General features: G+C 34.4%; 2 protein-coding genes across 10 annotated transcripts in view; one reads left to right on the top strand and one right to left on the bottom strand.

The window, feature by feature from the left end:
• The window catches only part of cmpy (crimpy), a 465170-nt gene that overhangs the window by 373739 nt on the left and 69558 nt on the right, over window positions 1-21873 (bottom strand). For both annotated transcript variants that reach the window (XM_075304859.1, XM_075304858.1), the window contains exon 2: window positions 10584-10897. The gene's annotated coding sequence lies outside the window, so the exon portion shown is untranslated. The remainder of the gene's footprint in view (window positions 1-10583; window positions 10898-21873) is intronic.
• Window positions 1-21873, top strand: part of LOC142233814 (uncharacterized) — a 180855-nt gene that overhangs the window by 128010 nt on the left and 30972 nt on the right. The window lies entirely within an intron of this gene.

Below are 21873 nucleotides of genomic sequence, written 5' to 3'. Positions count from 1 at the left end.
TTGTTAATAACAAAAAATTCAAGCCGATCATGTGATTGATGATGTTGTTATCGATAATTGCTATTTAGCTTTGAGTATATCCTTTAAATTACAGTCCCGTACCTTAACAAGTTGGCTGATAAGTCCCCGGTCTAACAAAGAAAAACACATTTTTTTTCTGTCAAAATTCGTTTTTATTATTCAACATAGTTGCCTTCAAGAGCGATACAACGATTATAACGACCTTCCAATTTTTTGATACCATTTTGGTAGTACTCCTTCGGTTTTACCTCAAAAAAGGCCTCAGTTTCGGCGATCACCTCTTCATTGCAGCCAAATTTTTTCCCTGCGAGCATCCTTTTGAGGTCTGAGAACAAGAAAAAGTCGCTGGGGGCCAGATCTGGTGAACACGGTGGGTGGGGAAGCAATTCGAAGCCCAATTCATGAATTTTTGCCATCGTTCTCAATGACTTGTGGCACGGTGCGTTGTCTTGGTGGAACAACACTTTTTTGTTCTTCATATGGGGCCGTTTTGCCGCGATTTCGACCTTCAATCGCTCCAATAATGCCATATAATAGTCACTGTTGATGGTTTTTCCCGTCTCAAGATAGTCGATAAAAATTATTCCATGCGCATCCCAAAAAACAGAGGCCATTACTTTGCCAGCGGACTTTTCGAGTCTTTCCACGCTTCGGAGACGGTTCACCGGTCGCTGTCCACTCATCCGACTGTCGATTGGACTCAGGAGTGTAGTGATGGAGCCATGTTTAATCCATTGTCACATATCGACGGAAAAACTCGGTTGTATTACGAGTTAACAGCTGCAAACACCGTTCAGAATCATCAACAAGTTGTTGTTTTTGGTCAAATGTGAGCTCGCGCGGCACCCATTTTGCACAGAGCTTCCGCATATCCAAATATTGATGAATGATATGACCAACACGTTCTTTTGATACTTTTGATATCTTTTCGTCGGTAACCACCTCTTTCGGGCGTCCACTGCGTTCACCGTCCTCCGTGATCATTTCACCACGCTTGAGTGTTGCATACCAATCAATTATTGTTGATTTCCCTGGGGCAGAGTCCGGAAACTCATTATCAAGCAAAGTTTTTGCTTCCACCGTATTTTTCCCCTTCAGAAAACAGTATTTTATCAAAACACGAAATTCCTTTTTTTTCCATTTTTTTCTCACAATAACAAAAGTTGCTTCACAAAAGACACTCTATCTCACAAACTAATTGACTTACAGACGTCAAATTTTGACACGAATCATTTGAAGGTTGGTACTATATAAAAATAATATGCATTTAATACTAGCGATGCCATCTATGTGTCAGACCGGGGACTTATCACCCAACCTGTTAGTAATATCCTGAAAGAAAGAAGAGCCCAGTATCTTGTTTCTTCTAAAAGATAATGCCGGACACTGGCACAGAAAATAGTAAGAGTCTTCTGTGGCCTCCGAGTCAAGGCACAAACATCAAACATACAAATATCATCGGTCATTAAGCCAATCCTTACCATATGCTTCCCAGGTGTATTGTGTCCCGTCATGATGCCTATCAACGGTCTCAAATCTTCTCTATTCGACGCCATTAGAAGTCCTGAGTTCCTATTACTCTTATCGTTACATATCAGCTTGGTCTGCTTGCAACCCAGAGAGGAGGTCCGTTGTTCCTTCCACAGATCATCATAAAGGGTGATACGGTCAAAATTTGGTCAAGGGAAAACGCGTGTAAATCGGTGAAATCGTTTATTTAAAAAATCAAATTAAATTTCTTTTTCAAGTTCAATTAGTATAAAATTCAGGAAAAATATTCAGTTTGGCTTTCGCTTTTCCAAATCCGAATTGCCGGGCCTCACGCTTGACACCTGTCATCAGATTTTGTATAGCCACCTTGTCCACCTTCTTCGCCGCAGAAAGCCAGTTTGCCTTGAACTGCTGCTCGTCCTTAGCAGTTTTTTTGGTCTTCTTTAGGTTCCGCTTGACAATAGCCCAGTATTTCTCAATTGGGCGGAGCTCTGGCGTGTTGGGAGGGTTCTTGTCCTTGGGAACCACCTGCACGTTGTTGGCGGCGTACCACTCCATGGCCTTTTTACCGTAATGGCAAGATGCCAAATCCGGCCAAAACAGTACGGAACAACCGTGTTTCTTCAGGAAATGCAGCAGACGTTTATTCAAACACTCTTTCACGTAAATTTCTTGGTTGACAGTCCCGGAAGCTATGAAAATGCTGCTTTTCAAGCGACAGGTACAGATGGCTTGCCAAAGCAGATATTTCTTTGCGAACTTTGACAGTTTTATGTGCTTGAAAATATTTGCTACCTTTCCCCTTCCTTTTGCGTATAAAACTCCTGTCCCGGAAGCTGCTTGTAGTCGGCTTTGACGTAAGTTTCGTCGTCCATTACCACGCAGTCAAACATCGTCGTGTACAGCCTCCGGGATCGCGCTTTGGCCGTCGTATTTTGTTTATCATCGCGATTTGGAGTCACTACCTTCTTGTAAGTCGATAGTCCGGCTCGTTTTTTAGCTCGATGCACGGTGGTAGACGATACACCCAGCTTATTTGCGGCATCTCGGAGAGAGAGGTTAGGGTTTCGCTTGAAACTACCGGCAACTCTCTTTGTCGTCTCAGCGGCTTCCGGTTTTCGATTTCCCCCCGATCCAGACTTCCTGGCTGTCGACAAACGTTCCCCAAACACTTTAATTACATTTGTAACGGTTGATTTGACAAATTTTGCCAGCTTTGCGTGCGAGTAGCTCGGATTTTCGCGATACGCGAGCAAAATGTTGATACGCTGCTCTTCTTGCTTGGACGGCATTTTGACAACTGAAGAGTGAATTCCAAAATCAAAATAGGAGCAACATTCTACACACACAAATGCAAAATTGAAAGAAATACGTCAAGTTTATATTGACCAAATTTTGACCGTATCACCCTTTATATAATTGGCATAATCAATCTTAGCTTGCCCTCATAGACACGCCGAGTCCCCATATAGTCTGTCCTTAAGGGTTGTCCATCTGATGCAACCAGTTTCGTGTGCCTGCAGGCCGTGTTTCCGAGTAAGTCTAAGCTCTTCAGTCTCATGAGTATCACCTCGGCTGTCTTCCTGATGTATAGATCAAACGCAGGCCGTGTTTCAGAGTAAGTCTAAGCTCTTCAGTCTCATGAGTATCACCTCGGCTGTCTTCCTGATGTATAGATCAAACGGGAAAATTTCCATTAAAACCTGTAGAGCTGCAGTGGCCGTTGTCCTCATCGCAACAGTCATGTAAATGAGAGCCGTTCTGTTTATCCTGCTGAATTTCTGTATATGGTTCCGATGTCTCATAATGGTCCACCAGACGTGACAGGAATAGGTTGCTACAGGTCTTATAACTGCTGTATAAAGCCAGTGGAATAAGGACGGCTTCATCCCCCAGCTTTTGGCACGCATAAAGTGCCGCATAGGCCTTCTTTTGAAGGACTGCATTATTTTCCAAACAATTCAGTCTAGAGTCCTAGATAACTCCCACCCACTTTGCCGATCTCGAGAGACTCAATTTCGTGCTTGAAATTGTGGGTCCTTATACCCGGTGGTTTTCCTTGTTCTAGTGAAGAGCACTAGCTCCGTCTTCTTTGGATTAACACCCAAACCGCAGTTCCTTGCCCAGTCGGATAGCACCTGCAAAGCCTCACTTATTATATCTGAGATAGTGTCTAGAAATTTCCCTGACGCCGTTACAGCAATATCGTCTGCATATGCCACCTTTATCCCCTTGACGTGAAGAGAAGTAAGAATCTCATCTACTGTGAGTAACCATAGTAACGGCGATATCACACCCCCTTGGGGTAGTCCTTTGTCGTAGTCGCATTTCTTGTAGAGTTTACCAGTACCGATTCCATATTTCTATGAAGCAGCATCCCCTTAATCCAGTCGATAATAAAATCACTCACACTATTCCTCTCTAGTGCATGTAATACCTTCCCAGCTCTTGTATTATTGAAGGCACCTTCAATATCAACAAACGCAGTCAGTGTATGTTCCTTGTGTACTATCATAGATCTCTCGAAATGATGCACTACAGAGTCTAGCGCCGAATGCACAGAACTGCCCTTTAAGTACGCATGCTGGCAGTTCAACAGTTTTCCGTTCAGTTGATTCAAGTCAAGCTAATTGGTCTGAAGTCTTTGGACGTTCCATGCACTATTGTGCCTGTCTTCGGGATGAAGATCGCCTTAACTCTTTGCCAAACCTGGGAGCCACCGTAGTGCAATGGTTAGCATGGCCGCCTTGCATACACAAGGTCGTGGGTTCGATTCCTGCTTCGACCGAACACCAAAAAAGTTTTTCAGCGGTGGATTATCCCACCTCAGTAATGCTGGTGACATTTCTGAGGGTTTCAAAGCTTCTCTAAGTGGTTTCACTGCAATGTGGAACGCCGTTCGGACTCGGCTATAAAAAGGAGGTCCCTTGTCATTGAGCTTAACATGGAATCGGGCAGCACTCAGTGATAAGAGAGGAGTTCACCAATGTGGTATCGCAATGGACTGAATAGTCTAAGTGAGCCTGATACATCGGGCTGCCACCTAACCTAACCTAACCTAACATATAGCCCTCATATAAACCGATCCCCCGATTTGGCTTGCGGAGCCTCTAAGAGAAGCAAATTTCATCCGATCCGGCTGAAATTTGGTACATAGTGTGGGTATATGGTCTCTAACTACCATGCAAAAATTGGTCAACATCGGTCCATAATTATATATAGCCCACATATAAACCGATCCCAGATTTGGCTAGCGGAGCCTCTAAGAGAAACAAATTTCATACGATCCGGCTGAAATTTGGTACATAGTGTCAGCATATGATCTCTAACAACCATGCAAAAATTGGTCCACATCGGTCCATAATTATATATAGTCCCCATATAGACCGATCCTCTGATTTGGGTTGCGGAGCCTCTAAGAGAAGCAAATGTCACCCGATCTGGCTGAAATTTGGTAATTGGTGTTAGTATATGGTCTTAATGACCATGCAAAAATTGGTCGAAATCGGTCCATAATTATATATAGCCCCCATATAAACCGATCCCCCGATTTGGCTTGCGAGGCCTCTAAGAGAAACAAATTTCATCCGATCCGGCTGAAATTAGGTACATGGTGTTAGTATATGGGATCTAACAACCATGCAAAAATTGGTCCACATCGGTCCATAATTATATATAGCCCCCATATAAACCGATCCCCGGATTTGGCTTGCGAGGCCTCTAAGAGAAGCAAATTTCATCCGATCCGGCTGAAATTTGGTAGCTGGTGTCAGCATATGATCTCTAACAACCATGCAAAAATTGGTCCACATCGGTCCATAATTATATACAGCCCCCATATAGACCCATCCCCCGATTTGGCTTGCGGAGCCTCTAAGAGAAGCAAATTTCATCCGATCCGCCTGAAATTTGGTAGATAGTGTTGGTATATGGTCTCTAACTACCATGCAAAAATTGGTCCACATCGGTCCATAATTATATACAGCCCTCATATAGACCGATCCCCCGATTTGGCTTGCGGAGCCTCTAAGAGAAGCAAATTTCATCCGATCGGGCTGAAATTTGGTAATTGGTGTTAGTATATGGTTAGTATAGGACCATGCAAAAATTGGTAGAAATCAGTCCATAATTATATATAACCCCCATATAAACCGATCCCCAGATTTGACATCCGAAGCCCGTTGGAAGAGCAAAATTCATCCGATTCGGTTGAAATTTGGTACGTGATGTTAGTATGTGGTATCCAACAACCATGCAGGAATTGGTTCATATCAGTCCATAATTATATATAGCCCCCATATAAACCGATCCCCAGATTTAACCTCCGGTGCCTTTTGGAGAAGCCAAATTCATCCGATCTGGAATTTGATATTTAACAACCATGCCAAAAGTGGTCCATATCAGTCCATAATCATATATAGCCCCCATATAAATCGATCCCTAAATTTGGTTTTGGGGCCTCTTGGAGGAGCAAATTTCATCCGAGTCAGTTGAAATTTGGTACATCCTGCTAGTATATGGCCGTTAACAACCATGCCTAACTAGGTCCATTGTAGTGCAGCCTTCAATAATGGTGCTATCGTTCTGAGATTTGAAAAAAACATAGAATTCTGAAAAAATGAATGAAATCTTTATTTGAATCGATATAAGTTAATCTTTGAAAATTATTTTGTGCAAATTTTAACCGCGATTGCATCTCAAAATGGTCTATCCCTTTTTTTAATAAATGATTTTTGAAATTAAAGAAATTCACCCACTTTACCTTAAATTAAATATTGTTTACTTAAATGCATAGCCAATTTCAAAGGAAAAGACAACTTAATTTATCTAACAGTTCATTTTTTAGAAAATAATTTTTTTCATGTAAATAATCATTTAACAAAATATCGAATATTTCAAATTTTAATACCAACAATTTGCACACTGCTTTTTTTTTTTGCATAAAATAATAAATAAATGGTGTGCCATACAATGACAAATTACCAGAAATTAATCAGAACATTACGACCAGAATTTGTTTCCCATAATTAATTTATACTAAATATTAAGCAAGACAAAAAAAGAACAAAAACAAATGAAATAGACTCACCATGTAAACAGCTGTTGTTCATATTGCCACAATATGCTTGTTATATTGCCAAAAAACTGACAAAATGCCAAAATTCAATATAGAAAATTGAAAAAAAGAAAAATTTCCTTAATTAACCATCTTTACTAAGGAGATTGCATTGTGGTCATAATTTAGAACAAAAGATTTCATTGCGGACAGATTTCAACAAAATCAAAAAAAAAAATCCATAACTTTTGTTGTGTCCAAAAATAAATTGTGTTAAATTTATGATATTTTCTTATTTAAAAATGCATGATTTCGGCAATTACTGTCATCATTTGTTCACCACAATCACAAAAACAAATTGAGAATAATTTGCAGCATTTGAGCTTCTTCTTCGTTCACACAAAAATCTGGCTAACCGCATATGTATACGCAATTGGGATGATCTCTCTCTCTCTCTCTATCTCTCTGGTCTCAGGCATGTGTGGAAGAAAGTCTGTGTACGTGTGTGATTGTGTCACTTAAAGAGATTTTTCAATTTAATTACACTCAAAAAACAAAGACCAATTTAACTTTATTTTAGTTCATGCACACAAAAAATAATTTCTTTTCTGGGAAACGAAACTTTAGGCCAACGATTTTTTTCTTTTTTTGTTAAAGTTGGGGGAAAATGTACCATAAAACAAATTTATTTGTTTTAAAGAGAAAACTTTACCAAAAAAAGAAAACTTCGTTGGTCTAAAATTTCGTTTTAGAGGAAAGGTTTGTTTATTTTGGGTGAGGAAGGAAATATTTTGTTTGTGTTTTCGTGAAAATTTCCTCTATGCCAGCCTTCAAAGAGAAAAAGATTATACAAAAAAAAAGTAATTGTGTACTTCTAACTACTTCAAAACGTCCTAAAATTCATATACTTTACTAAAGATTTACTCATCTTGAGCTTGATTTTGGTGCTAAAGGCATTATTATAAATTCAAAGTCCATTTTTTTTTCATCCAAATACGAAATTTTCCTTAACCTTAACTAACTGGAAAGTCATCCTTATTTCCTGTACACTAACGTCATCCTTAGTCATTTTGACTACGGCCTATTTCAAGGCCTTATAAATTGTATCATTAGCAAAAATGATAACCGAAATTTCGTTTATTTTGTTACTCAGTTCATTTTCAATTAATAATAAACAAAAATTTCATAAAATGGTTGAATTAGTTGAACTTAAAATTGTCATTTTCCAATCGACAAAACTACACTTTATGCCGAAAATAAAATTAAGCCTCGTCATTTTGACGAAGGATGACTGTCTAGGGTTAAAAAGAAAATAAAACGAACTATGTCAAATCGGCGTTTGTAAATCAGAGAGTTTTGTAATAAATTATAAAATTAACCTACTGATGGCCTTAGCAGCCAATGCTACTTTTCCCTTTTCTTTTTTTATCATACATTTACTGTATGATTAAAATAAACAATAAATAAATACATAAATAACCTACTTTTGCTGCCAACTTATTTTTGAGTGTACGTTTTAAAAATTATGAAAAATTCATTAAAATACACATTCCATTACCTTTGGATCATTTAAAAATCCACAGAAGAAATTATGACATAAAACGTGCAATAAAATGTCGACAATGTGTATGCCATTTGTGAAAAAGGTTATGAAATCAATACAAAGATTAAATCGTGGAGGTTTCAGATATGAAGAAATTAGAAGTTTGTAATCAAAGATTTTCATCGACTATGTTTTTAATGAACAGGGAGGGTAAAGGGAATATAAAGGGAAAAAAATTTGTTTTCTTTAGAAAATTTTCGCAAAATTTTATTTCTATAGAAAATTTTGTCAAAATTTTATTTCTATAGAAAATTTTGCTCAAATGTTATTTCTATAGAAAATTTTGTCAAAATTTTATTTCTATAGAAAGTTTTGTCAAAATTTTATTTCTATAGGAAATTTTGTCAAAATGTTTATTTCTATGAAAAATTATGTCAAAATTTTATTTCTATAGAAAATTTTTCTCGAAATGTTATTTCTATAGAAAATGTTGTCAAAAGTTTATTTCTATAGAAAATTTTGTCAAAATTTTATTTCTATAGAAAATTTTGTCAACATTTTATTTCTATAGAAAATTTTGTCAAAATTTTATTTGTATAGAAAATTTTGTCAAAATTTTATTTGTATAGAAAATTTTGTCAAAATTTTATTTGTATAGAAAATTTTGTCAAAATTTTATTTCTATAGAAAATTTTGTCAAAATTTTATTTCTATAGAAAATTTTGTCAAAATTTTATTTCTATAGAAAATTTTGTCAAAATTTTATTTCTATAGAAAATTTTGTCAAAATTTTATTGCTATAGAAAATTTTGTCAAAATTTTATTTCTATAGAAAAAATTCTATAGATGATTTTGTCAAAATTTTATTTCTATATAAAATTTTTCAAAATTCGAGGAAAAGAGATATGTTTTTTTCGAATTTATTTCGGCATAAGCCGGCTATCATACAAAACATTTTTTCGGAAGATTCAAGTGTGGTTCATTGTTGGGTTTAATGATCTGCCTGAATTTATTCCGATAATTGGTTGATAGTTTTGCTGCAAGTAGAGGATGCTGATGAGGAATGTGGTAATTCCGAAACGTGCGTCCATCCAACCATCTTGCAGTTTATAGGGCTCTGCCCAAATAAATTTGACAAACATTATTTTCCTCTGTTGGTTAAGCTACACTTGTAGTTTAGTCAATGTATGGTTTTAAGCTGAAATAAAAAAACAACATTTTATTTCTATAGAAAATTTTTGGCACAATTTTATTTCTATAGAAAATTTTGTCAAAATTTTATTTCTATAGAAAATTTTGTCAAAATTTTGTTTCTATTGAAAATTGTGTCAAAATTTTATTTCTATAGAAAATTTTGTCGAAATTGTATTTCTATAGAAAATTTTGTCAACATTTTATTTCTATAGAAAATTTTTGGCAAAATTTTATTTCTATAGAAAATTTTTGGCAAAATTTTATTTCTACAGAAAATGTTGTAAAAATTTTATTTGTATAGAAAATTTTGTCAAAATTTTATTTGTATAGAAAATTTTGTTAAAATTTTATTTGTATAGAAAATTTTGTCAAAATTTTATTTGTATAGAAAATTTTCTCAAAATTTTATTTCTATAGAAAATTTTTGTCAAAATTTTATTTCTATAGAAAATTTTCTTAAAATTTTATTTCTATAGAAAATTTTGTCAAAATTTTATTTCTATAGAAAATTTTGTCAAAATTTTGTTTCTATTGAAAATTGTGTCAAAATTTTATTTCTATAGAAAATTTTGTCAAAATTGTATTTCTATAGAAAATTTTGGCAAAATTTTATTTCCATAGAAAATGTTGTAAAAATTTTATTTGTATAGAAAATTTTCTCAAAATTTTATTTGTATAGAAAATTTTGTCAAAATTTTATTTCTATACAAAATATTGTCAAAATTTTATTTCTATAGAAAATTTTGTCAAAATTTTATTTCTATGAAAAATTATGTCAAAATTTTATTTCTATAGAAAATATTGTCAAAATTTTATTTCTAAGAAAATTTTGTCAACATTTTATTTCTATAGAAAATTTTGTCAACATTTTATTTCTATAGAACATTTTTTTCAAAATTTTATTTCTATAGAAAATTTTCTCAAAATTTTATTTCTTAAGAAAATTTTTGGCAAAATTTTATTTCTATAGAAAATTTTTGGCAAAATTTTATTTCTATAGAAAATTGTGTCAAAATAGTATCATCAATACACAAGCAACGCATACATTCGAGTAATTCTATTTAGAGATCAGATTGCAGTGCACAGACAAGCAGTTTCAAAAGGATCTCATTTAAAGAAAACAAAAGACTTTAGAATGCCTGAATCTCCCTTTCTTAAAAGCTATATGTGTATGTTTCATTATAAGATTTTTTTTTTAATTTTCGGAAAAAATCAAGCCCCTTTTTCCTAACCCCATAATTACTCATTATCACCGATTTTCTCCATATTCTCACTTACCCATCAATATAACCAGCACATTAACCCCATCATATGAACATTATTGAGATGCGAAATCAATGAAGACATTTGGGCGGGCACAACAAAACATGTCTTGACAAGCACACAACACCCATTTCGGCGGCACTCAAACAATCATCATCACTGTCAACCCATAATCATCGACAATGTCAAGAATCTTTAACATTCACCGTCATCATGTTCATCATGATCATCATCATTGGAGAAGTCCGCATTTTATATGGCTTATAGTACAGCAGCCATGAACCATGGCAGGCAGTGTCACAATAATAGAGAGTCCCATGTCAAAAAACCTAAAAAAAAGCAAAAACAAATAAATGAATAACTTTGCCACAATGAAGAAGTGAAGAGAAGAAAGACAACTATTGAGCTGACATAAATGTGGCGCCACGATTTCTACTTCGTACTATTGCTTTGGAAAAGGTTTTCACTTACACATTTTTCCTCTATTTGTGGGCGAAACAAAACAATGGCCTAACAAATGCAGTTGGTGGATCGTTTGTCATGCTCACAATAGCAGAGATGCAGACCACAAGAATTTAATCAAATGTTGGTAATGCAGTATCAGCCAGGTTGTGTTAGGAACTATCACCATAGCTGCAGATGCTTCAATATGAGACAAACGAAGAGGAAAGTTGAAGAAAGGACTTTCACACATGCAAACATCCAAATATGTTTCAAGAGCATGTATTCTGGGGAGCAATGGTTAGCATGCCCGCCGTGCATGGGTCATGGGTTCAATCCCAGTTTCTACTATACACAAAAACAACTTCAGTGGTGGATTATCCTCTCTCATAAAAACTGGTGAGAAGAAGCGTTACTTTACAATTTTTTATAGAAATAAAATGTTCATAAAAAATTCTTTAGAAATAAAGTTTTAACACAAATTTCTACAAAAATAACATTTTCACAAAAATTTCTACAGAAATAAAATTTTGACAAAATTTTCTAAAGAAATAAAATTTTGACAAAATTTTCTATAGAAATAAAATTTTGACAAAATTTTCTATAGAAATAAAATTTTGACAAAATTTTCTACAGAAATAAAATTTTGACAAAATTTTCTATAGAAATAACATTTTGACAAAATTTTCTATAGAAATAAAATTTTGAAAAAAATTTTCTATAGAAATAAAATTTTGAGAAAATTTTCTATAGAAATAAAATTTTGAAAAAAAAATTCTATAGAAATAAAATTATGACAAAATTTTCTATAGAAATAAAATTCTGGCAAAATTTTCTATAGAAATCAAATTTTGACAAAATTTTCTATAGAAATAACATTTTGACAGAGTATTCTATAGAAATAAAATTTTGACAAAATTTTCCATAGAAATAAAATTTCGACAAAACTTTCTAGAGCAATAAAATTTTGACAAAATTTTCTATAGAAATAAAATTCTGACAAAATTTTCTATAGAAATAAAATTTTTACAAAATTTTCTATAGAAATAAAATTTTTACAAAATTTTCTATAGAGATAAAATTTTGACAAAATTTTCTATAAAAATAAAATGTTGACAAAATTTTCTATAGAAATAAAATGTTGACAAAATTTTCTATAGAACTAAAATTTTGAGAACATTTTCTATAGAAATAAAATTTTGCCAAAATTTTCTACAGAAAAAAATTTTTACAAAATTTTCTATAGAAATTAAATTTTGACAAAATTTTCTATAAAAATAAAATTTTGACAAAATTTTCTATAAAAATAAAATTTTGACACAATTTTCTGTAGAAATAAAATTTTGACAAAATTTTCAATAGAAATAAAATTTTGACAAAATTTTCTAAAGAAATAAAATTATGACAAAAATTTTCTATAGAAATAAAATTTTGACAAAATTTTATTTCTATAGAAATAAAATTTTGACAAAATTTTATTTCTATAGAAATAAAATTTTGAGAAAATTTTCTATAGAAATAAAATTTTGAGAAATTTTTCTATGGAAATAAAATTTTGACAAAAATGTCTTTAGAAATAAAATTTTGAGAAAATTTTCTATGGAAATAAAATTTTGACAAAATTTTCTATAGAAATAAAATTTTTACAAAATTTTCTATAGAAATTAAATTTTCCATTTGTTTTGTTTTGTTATTGTTGGTTTTGTTCTTTAAGCATTGTTGTTGTTTTTTATTTCAGCTTAAAACCATACATTGACTAAACTACATGAGTAGCTTAACCAACAGAGGAAAAGAATGTTTGTCAAATTTATTTGGGCAAAGCCCTATAGACTGCAAGATGGTTGGATGGACGCACGTTTCGGAATTACCACATTCCTCATCAGCATCCTCTACTTGCAGCAAAACTATCAACCAATTATCAGAATAAATTCAGGCAGTTTATTAAACCCAAAAAAAAAAAACACACTTGAACCCTCCGAAAAAAGGTTTTACATTGATAGCCGGCTTATGCCGAAATAAATTCGAAACAAACATATCTCTTTTCCTATGCCACTGTCAAATCATCGATTTGAATTCACATGGCTGGGTTTATTTTGAGCGTGCCTCCTCTTCTTTTTCCATTTGTTTTGTTTTGTTATTGTTGGTTTTGTTCTTTAAGCATTGTTGTTGTTTTTTATTTCAGCTTAAAACCATACATTGACTAAACTACATGAGTAGCTTAACCAACAGAGGAAAAGAATGTTTGTCAAATTTATTTGGGCAAAGCCCTATAGACTGCAAGATGGTTGGATGGACGCACGTTTCGGAATTACCACATTCCTCATCAGCATCCTCTACTTGCAGCAAAACTATCAACCAATTATCAGAATAAATTCAGGCAGTTTATTAAACCCAAAAAAAAACCACACTTGAACCCTCCGAAAAAAGGTTTTACATTGATAGCCGGCTTATGCCGAAATAAATTCGAAACAAACATATCTCTTTTCCTATGCCACTGTCAAATCATCGATTTGAATTCACATGGCTGGGTTTATTTTGAGCGTGCCTCCTCTTCTTTTTCCATTTGTTTTGTTTTGTTATTGTTGGTTTTGTTCTTTAAGCATTGTTGTTGTTTTTTATTTCAGCTTAAAACCATACATTGACTAAACTACATGAGTAGCTTAACCAACAGAGGAAAAGAATGTTTGTCAAATTTATTTGGGCAAAGCCCTATAGACTGCAAGATGGTTGGATGGACGCACGTTTCGGAATTACCACATTCCTCATCAGCATCCTCTACTTGCAGCAAAACTATCAACCAATTATCAGAATAAATTCAGGCAGTTTATTAAACCCAAAAAAAAACCACACTTGAACCCTCCGAAAAAAGGTTTTACATTGATAGCCGGCTTATGCCGAAATAAATTCGACAGTGGCATAGGAAAAGAGATATGTTTGTTTCGAATTTATTTCGGCATAAGCCGGCTATCAATGTAAAACCTTTTTTCGGAGGGTTCAAGTGTGGTTTTTTTTTTTGGGTTTAATAAACTGCCTGAATTTATTCTGATAATTGGTTGATAGTTTTGCTGCAAGTAGAGGATGCTGATGAGGAATGTGGTAATTCCGAAACGTGCGTCCATCCAACCATCTTGCAGTCTATAGGGCTTTGCCCAAATAAATTTGACAAACATTCTTTTCCTCTGTTGGTTAAGCTACTCATGTAGTTTAGTCAATGTATGGTTTTAAGCTGAAATAAAAAACAACAACAGAAATTAAATTTTGACAAAATTTTCTATAAAAATAAAATTTTGACAAAATTTTCTATAAAAATAAAATTTTGACACAATTTTCTGTAGAAATAAAATTTTCAATAGAAATAAAATTTTGACAAACAATTCAATAGTAATAAAATTTTGAGAAACTTTTCTATAGAAATAAAATTTTGACAAAAATTTTGAGAAATTTTTCTATGGAAATAAAATTTTGACAAAAATGTCTATAGAAATAAAATTTTGACAAAAGTTTCTATAGAAATAAAATTTTGACAAAATTTTCTATAGAAATAAAATTCTGACAAAATTTTCTATAGAAATAAAATTTTTACAAAATTTTCTATAAAGATAAAATTTTGACAAAATTTCTATAAAAATAAAATTTTGACAAGATTTTCTGTAGAAATAAAATTTTGACAAAATTTTCAATAGAAATAAAATTTTGGCAAAATTTTCTAAAGAAATAAAATTTTGACAAAAAATTTCTATAGAAATAAAATTTTGACAAAATTTTGTACAGAAATAAAATTTTGAGAAAATTTTCTACAGAAATAAAATTTGGGAAATTTTTCTATGGAAATAAAATTTTTAGAAAATTTTATATAGAAATCAAATTTTGAGAAAATTTTCTATAGAAATCAAATTTTGACAAACAATTTCTATAGAAATACAATTTTGACAACATTTTGTATAGAAATAAAATTTTGAGAAAATTTTCTATAATAAAATTTTGAGAAATTTTTCTATGGAAATAAAATTTTGACAAAAATGTTCTATAGAAATAAAATGTTGACAAAATTTTCTATAGAAATAAAATGTTGACAAAATTTTCTATAGAAATAAAATTTTGACAAAATGTTCTATAGAAATAAAATGTTGACAAAATTTTCTATAGAAATAAAATGTTGACAACATTTTCTATAAAAATAAAATTTTGTCAAAATTTTCTGTAGAAATAAAATTTTGACAAAATTTTCTATAGAAATAAAATTTCGACAAAACTTTATAGAGCAAAAAAATTTTGACAAAATTTTCTATAGAAATACAATTTTGACAAAATGTTCTATAGAAATAAAATGTTCACAAAAAATTCTATAGAAATAAAATTTTGACAAAAAATTCTATAGTAATAAAATTTTGACAAAATTTGTTTATGGAAATAAAATTTTGACAAAATTTTCTATAGAAATAAAATTTTGACAAAATTTTCTATAGAAATAAAATTTTATAGAAATACAATTTTGACAAAATTTTCTATAGAAATAAAATTTTGACAAAATTTTCTATAGAAATAAAATTTTCACAAAATTTTCTATAGAAATAAAATTTTCACAAAATTTTCTATAGAAATAAAATTTTTGTCAAATAAAAAATTTTGTCAATAGAAAATTTTATTTCCATAGAAGTTTTGTCAAAATTTTATTTCTATAGAAAATGTTGTCAAAATTATATTTCTATAGAAAATGTTGGCAAAATTATATTTATATATAATTTTTTTTCAAAATTTTATTTCTATAGAAAATTTTATTAAAATTTTATTTCTATAGAAAATTTTGTCAGATTGTATTCTTTTGTGCAGAAAATAATAAATATATTTGGCTAAATGATTAGCTCCTGCAAATATTGCATTAAGTACTCAAATAAAACAAGTCTATTGTTAGTCAACGATTTATCTGACTTAGTCTTCCTTTATGGAATTTTCTCTAAGCGATATTAAATTTTAGTCGAAATTATTTTTATAAAATCAGTATCTGGTTAATACAGACCGACCAACCATTATTAAGCAATTATAAGCAAACTTATATCTGATGTTTAATGGGATCAGTCATTAGAATAACATTAAATTAGGACCATCACAATGCATAAACAAATAACTTTTCACTAATCACCAGAAAATTGTACCAATATATTTTGGTTAATTCTCTAAAATCTTTCAATTGAACCTGTGTTATTTTATTGCCAAAATTTATTAAAAAAAAAATATTACATAGAAATTCCAAATCGTATTTGTTTAATATGTTGCCTCTTAAGGAGCCATTAAAATATATTTTATATTTATGTCTAATACCTGGAATCATTGGTATTGTATGTATATACATTAACGATCACTCATGTTTTTTGTGAAATTAATCTCGAATGTTATTTTTTTAGCGTTCTTTTTTCATGGACATCAGTTCGATGAAAATTGAAACGAAGGAAGATGTAATTGCCGCGGATCTACAATTAATTGATTTTCGAAATCATAAAGCCATGAACGGTTCTGTTACCCCTTTAAAAGATATTAACGAGTTCCTTATCTACTTAAAAGGCTCGACAAAAACTCCCCAAGGAAAGATATTCACTTTGTTTAATACAACTTTAAAGGGTTGTGATTTTTTCGAAAACCGCTGGTCCAAGACTAACATTCTAAATGCTGTGGCATTTGGAGAAATTAAGAAATTTTTAAAAGATATACCCCAACATTGTCCCTTACGCAAGGTAAAATTTACCCTTCAATTTTATTTATTTTTTTTTTCTTTCAATTTGTCCCTATATTTTCAGAATAAGACATTTTTTGTTATGAATCTGTATACAAATGAGGAAATTTATCCACCTTATATGCCAGATAGTGATTTTGAAATTAAACTACGTCTTTTTGAACAAGAAGAAGGATTTTTAAATGTCACCCTCAAGGGATTTATTGCAGCTAGGAATAGTAGACGGTATCGTAATAAAAAATTATAAAATTGTATAGAAATCGTATATGTTGGCTAAATAAAACCCTCATTCTCACAAACTACAAAGAAAAAAAAATTCGTAAACTGATTTATGGGAAAATTAATTACCTCATACAAAAATGTATCTAAATTAAAAAAAAAACAAAAACATTTTTTTTTTGGAAATATCCTGAAAAACTTTATAAATTAAAATTTGTTTCCAAGTACGCAAAACTGAAATTTAAAATTGTGTCTTAAATGTGTCCATAATTCAATTATCCAGTTCTTTGGCTGGGAATCAATATCAAAATTATTTGTGTTTACAACAAAATCTTTGGAACCGGACATGCTTTTTTCAGAGTATACAACATAAGTAAGAGATATAGTAAAATATAAATAATTGTAAGAAATTATTTTTGGTTTCGATTTTAGTTTCTTTCCTTTTTTTTGAGAATTTCCCCAGCCATGGGAAAAAAGCTATCCAAACATGGTGCAAAAATAAAAAATTCTATTTCTGAATTTTCAAGGTCCAAATAGTTTCCACAAAATTAGTTTTTAATGATTTGTTATGATTTTGATGATGATGACGCATACAAAGACAAAAATTCTTTCCTCTGGAACGAAATTTTAGACAAACGATATTCAAGTTTCTATAGAAATAAAATTTTGACAAATTTTCTATAGAAACAAAAATTTTGCAAAAATTTTCTATAGAAATACAAGTTTGATAAAATTTTGCAAAAATTTTTGTATAAAAATAAAATTTTGACAAAATTTCCTATAGAAATATGTTCGCCGAATGCGAAAAGTATGGAAATATAGGGAAAAATAAAAACACGATAGTTTAATATTTTCAATATATAACAAGAGCAGAAGGTTTTATTAAGGTGTTTTCTATTATAATTAATGGTAAACAATATTACCTATAATTTCCAACGATATGGATAAATTTGCAACCGCACCAATTGGCTTATCGATAACAAGTAAAGTGAGAGATGCTCTCAACCAAGATGGCGGAAGGCGGGGCTTTTGACAAGATAAATTAATATTCAAATTATGACATTTCTACTCTGGCAGGGATGTACCAAAAAGTAGTATACAAATTCTAACGAACACTATTAAGTCCAATTAATCTTTACTCGAACTTAAACATTGCCGGCCGCCTTGCAACATCAAGGTATGTTGTAACTAAAACTAAACTTAAAATACAAAATGAGGCTAAGTGCAGTGCAAAGTGAGTTTCCTTCAGTTCATTTACCATAAATCCAATTTATTAATTCATTTATCTTTCCAAATTCAACCTAAGACTAGATTACAAAAAAAAACTAATAAAAATAATTACGTAAGGTCAGAAGGGGACCTGGTAGAACCCAAAAGGGGGGCTCTCGCGACAATATATCGATGGGTCAAAAGGGGACCCGTTAGAACCCCAAAAAGGGGGCTCTCGCGAAGAGATACAATAAAACGATGGCCAAAAGGGGGCCGTTAGAACCCAAAAGGGGGGCTCTCGCGCATTTACCCTAGCAGTTACACAACCCGGACAGAACCCAACCGAAGATTGTATAATGAGCCACCGGGAGACCGGGCGACGTATACACCCTATGTGTTATGATTCGCCCATACACCTCAGGACCAAAAACGATCGCAACCCGTCCCACTCGGTAAAATTGCGGATCTGCCAAAGGTAATCCCAAAAAGGATTCCTTGATCCGTTCTGGCACGGCTTCGGCGGGGGTCAACACACGACCTAGATCGTGCACACGAGCAGTAAACGTCAGTCGCTGCTCTGGATCATAAGCGGACGATACTGTCAACCGGCAAAATTGGACCCCCTCAATATTTGTAACCGGTAGCCCTAAGTTCTCGACCATAGAACGACAGATTTGGCTTTGGCGCGCGCAGTTGTCGATTACTGCACGGACCGGAACGGACACACCATGGGGGGACACGCGGACTACGAGGCTGGGCGCCAGAGTAACGACATTCTGCAGAGGCAGAACTCCGACGCCGCCAAAATCGGAATATGACCGTGCCACAGCAAGATCGGACGGACGATTCGTATGGCTCCCACTACGAATCCGCTGAGCAGACCTCGAGCTCCCATGTTCAATTCGAGGCGCCACAGCCGCAGCGTGTAACAAAACATTGTGGTCCCCGGAGCAACTGGGGCACCTACGCCGGCTAGGACAATCCTTCGACTGGTGGGTCTGTGCTAGACATCTGTAGCAATAGCGATGTCGTACCACCATACGTATCCTCTTCTCAATCGAAAGAGAGAGGAACTTCCGACACCGCCGCAATGCGTGACGACCTCCACAAACCCTGCAAACCAATGGAGCAGGAGTTCGACCAACATCAGTAGCCTCTACTACAGCAGGCGCCACCACGGGCTCATCCACAACTACCGGAGGTGGACTCTCAATTTCTTGGGGCGATAGCTGAACCTCCGGAATGGCAGGCGACGGTATCGCCATCGGCTCCTCCAACAATGCCCGTTCGACCGCCGACATATCAAGGGGGCACGCAGTATCATCATCCGATTGATCCATAATAACCTCGAAATTTTCCAAGTCGTCAGCGAAGCACGAGGTATTTTCCATGATACTGCGAGAAAATATACGAATTACAAAGAGTTCGCCGAAGTGTCGGTCAATGAGACCAACTTAGCTATAGGTCGTCTTACAACGCCATTCTCCGTACGTATATCCGCGACCCGAATGTGACCATCTACGCCCGGGTGAACCGACACGACTCGACCTAATTTCCAAGAAGTTGGTGGAAGCTGTTCATGACGAATAACGACTAGGTCATTTACCATAACATCGCGCTGAGGAAATTTCCACTTATATCTCATATGCAGATTCTTCAAATATTCCTCTTTCCAACGTACACAAAACTGTTGTGCAAGAGCCTGTACCTTACGAAACCGATTCACCAACGAAAGAGGCTGTTCGGTTATAACTGGCTCAGCAGGGGCGAGTAGAGGGGCACCTATAAGAAAATGACCCGGTGTCAAAGCGTCAAGCTCCTGCGGGTTATCCGATTGGGGACAAAGAGGTCTTGAATTCAAACAAGCCTCAATACGAGCCAACACCGTCGAAAACTCTTCAAACGTGAAACGAACATTCCCTATTTGCCTTCTGAAATGCAACTTAAAACTCTTCACCCCAGCTTCCCAAAGGCCTCCCATATGAGGCGCACCAGCTGGGATAAATCGCCACGATAGGCCCTGGTGTGCAAACTTAGAGGACACGACATCACTGCTTCCCCTAATTACATCCCGGAAATTTCGTTCAAGCTCACGCGACGCACCGACAAAATTTGTCCCATTGTCCGAGAAAATGGTCGCAGGACAACCCCGACGAGCAACAAACCTATGAAATGCCGCAAGAAAGCCGGCAGTCGACAAGTCGGAAACCGCTTCCAAATGAATCGCCCTAGTAGCAAAACACACGAAAACGCACACATAACCTTTAGTTATGCGACAATAACGTCCGGTGAACGACTTCACCTCAAAGGGGCCTGCATAGTCTACGCCAGTCGTAGTAAAAGGTCTGTCGAGAACAGTTCTTTCCGGAGGAAGAGGAGCCATCACCTGACTACAAACCCGTTTCCTCTCCAAAAGACATGGTTTACACCTATGTATAACCGAACGAATAAGATTCCTCACCCGAGGTATCCAGTATTCTATACGAAGAATACGCAACATCAACTGATTTCCTCCATGAATGGAAATCAAATGAACAAATTCCACCAAAAGCTTCGTGAATCGACAGCTGTAGGGCAAAATTATAGGGTGCCGCTCCGAATACGAAAGAATAGGCGAGCGGCTCAAACGACCATACATCCGCATTACACCCATTTCATCAAGGAACGGGTTCAAAGAAACAAGTGAACTGCCAGTACCTAACGAAGACCTATCCATCAAGTCCTTATATTCATTACCATAATTCATTTTTTGAGCAAGCACTATCAAGCGACTTTTAGTTGCCCTAATCTCAGACGATGATAAACTGTGATCCGCATAGCTACAATCACGCCTATGAGCGGGATGCGTCCGATAAAAGAATCTCATAACATATGAGATAACACGCAGCGCTCTATCCAGAGAAGAAAATCTATCGAGAACATCCTCGTATGAATTAACGAAAGAAGCATGTGCCTTCACAGACCGAATTTCTACGTCGGTGTCAAAAGAGGAAGTGTCACGAACCGGCCATTCCGATTGACTACACGATAGCCACTGAGGCCCATGCCACCAAAGTCGAGAGGCGGCCAAATCCGAAGGGGACACACCGCGGCTGCCAAGATCAGCAGGATTATCCTCCGACCTCACATGATACCAATTCGTACCACCGACGTTCTCCTGAATGCGACATACCCTATTCGCGACAAATGTTGTCCAAGCCGAAGGCGTTTTCTTTAACCAGGCTAGTACAATAGTCGAATCCGTCCAACAATAAATTCGACCAAAATCAATACCGATTTCTCGAATGACCGTTCTTGCGAGTTCGGACGCTAAAACAGCGCCGCAAAGCTCCAAACGAGGCAAAGAAACCGATTTCAACGGAGCAACTTTCGTCTTGCACGATAGCAAATTAACGACAATCTCGCCATTTGGGGCCAAAACTCGAATATATACTACCCCCGCGTATGCCTTAACCGAGGCATCTGAAAATACGTGAAGCTCGGCCGAAGTGCACGGTGTGTAACGAATCCACCGAGGAATATTTATCGAATTGACATCCGGATAACTATCTACAAATTTTTCCCACTCGGATGCCGTTGCCGAAGGCAGTATTTCATCCCAGCCGACGCGATCAAGCCAAACCTTCTGCATGATAATCTTTGCCACAATTATCACTGGACCTAACCAACCGACAGGGTCGAATAATTTCGCGATAGCCGACAACACTT

The sequence above is a fragment of the Haematobia irritans genome, chromosome 4, assembly GCF_050003625.1.
Source record: "Haematobia irritans isolate KBUSLIRL chromosome 4, ASM5000362v1, whole genome shotgun sequence".
Classification (NCBI taxonomy): domain Eukaryota; kingdom Metazoa; phylum Arthropoda; class Insecta; order Diptera; family Muscidae; genus Haematobia; species Haematobia irritans.
The sequence above is the reverse complement of the archived record's forward strand: the minus strand, read 5'-3'. Positions and strand labels throughout refer to the sequence as shown.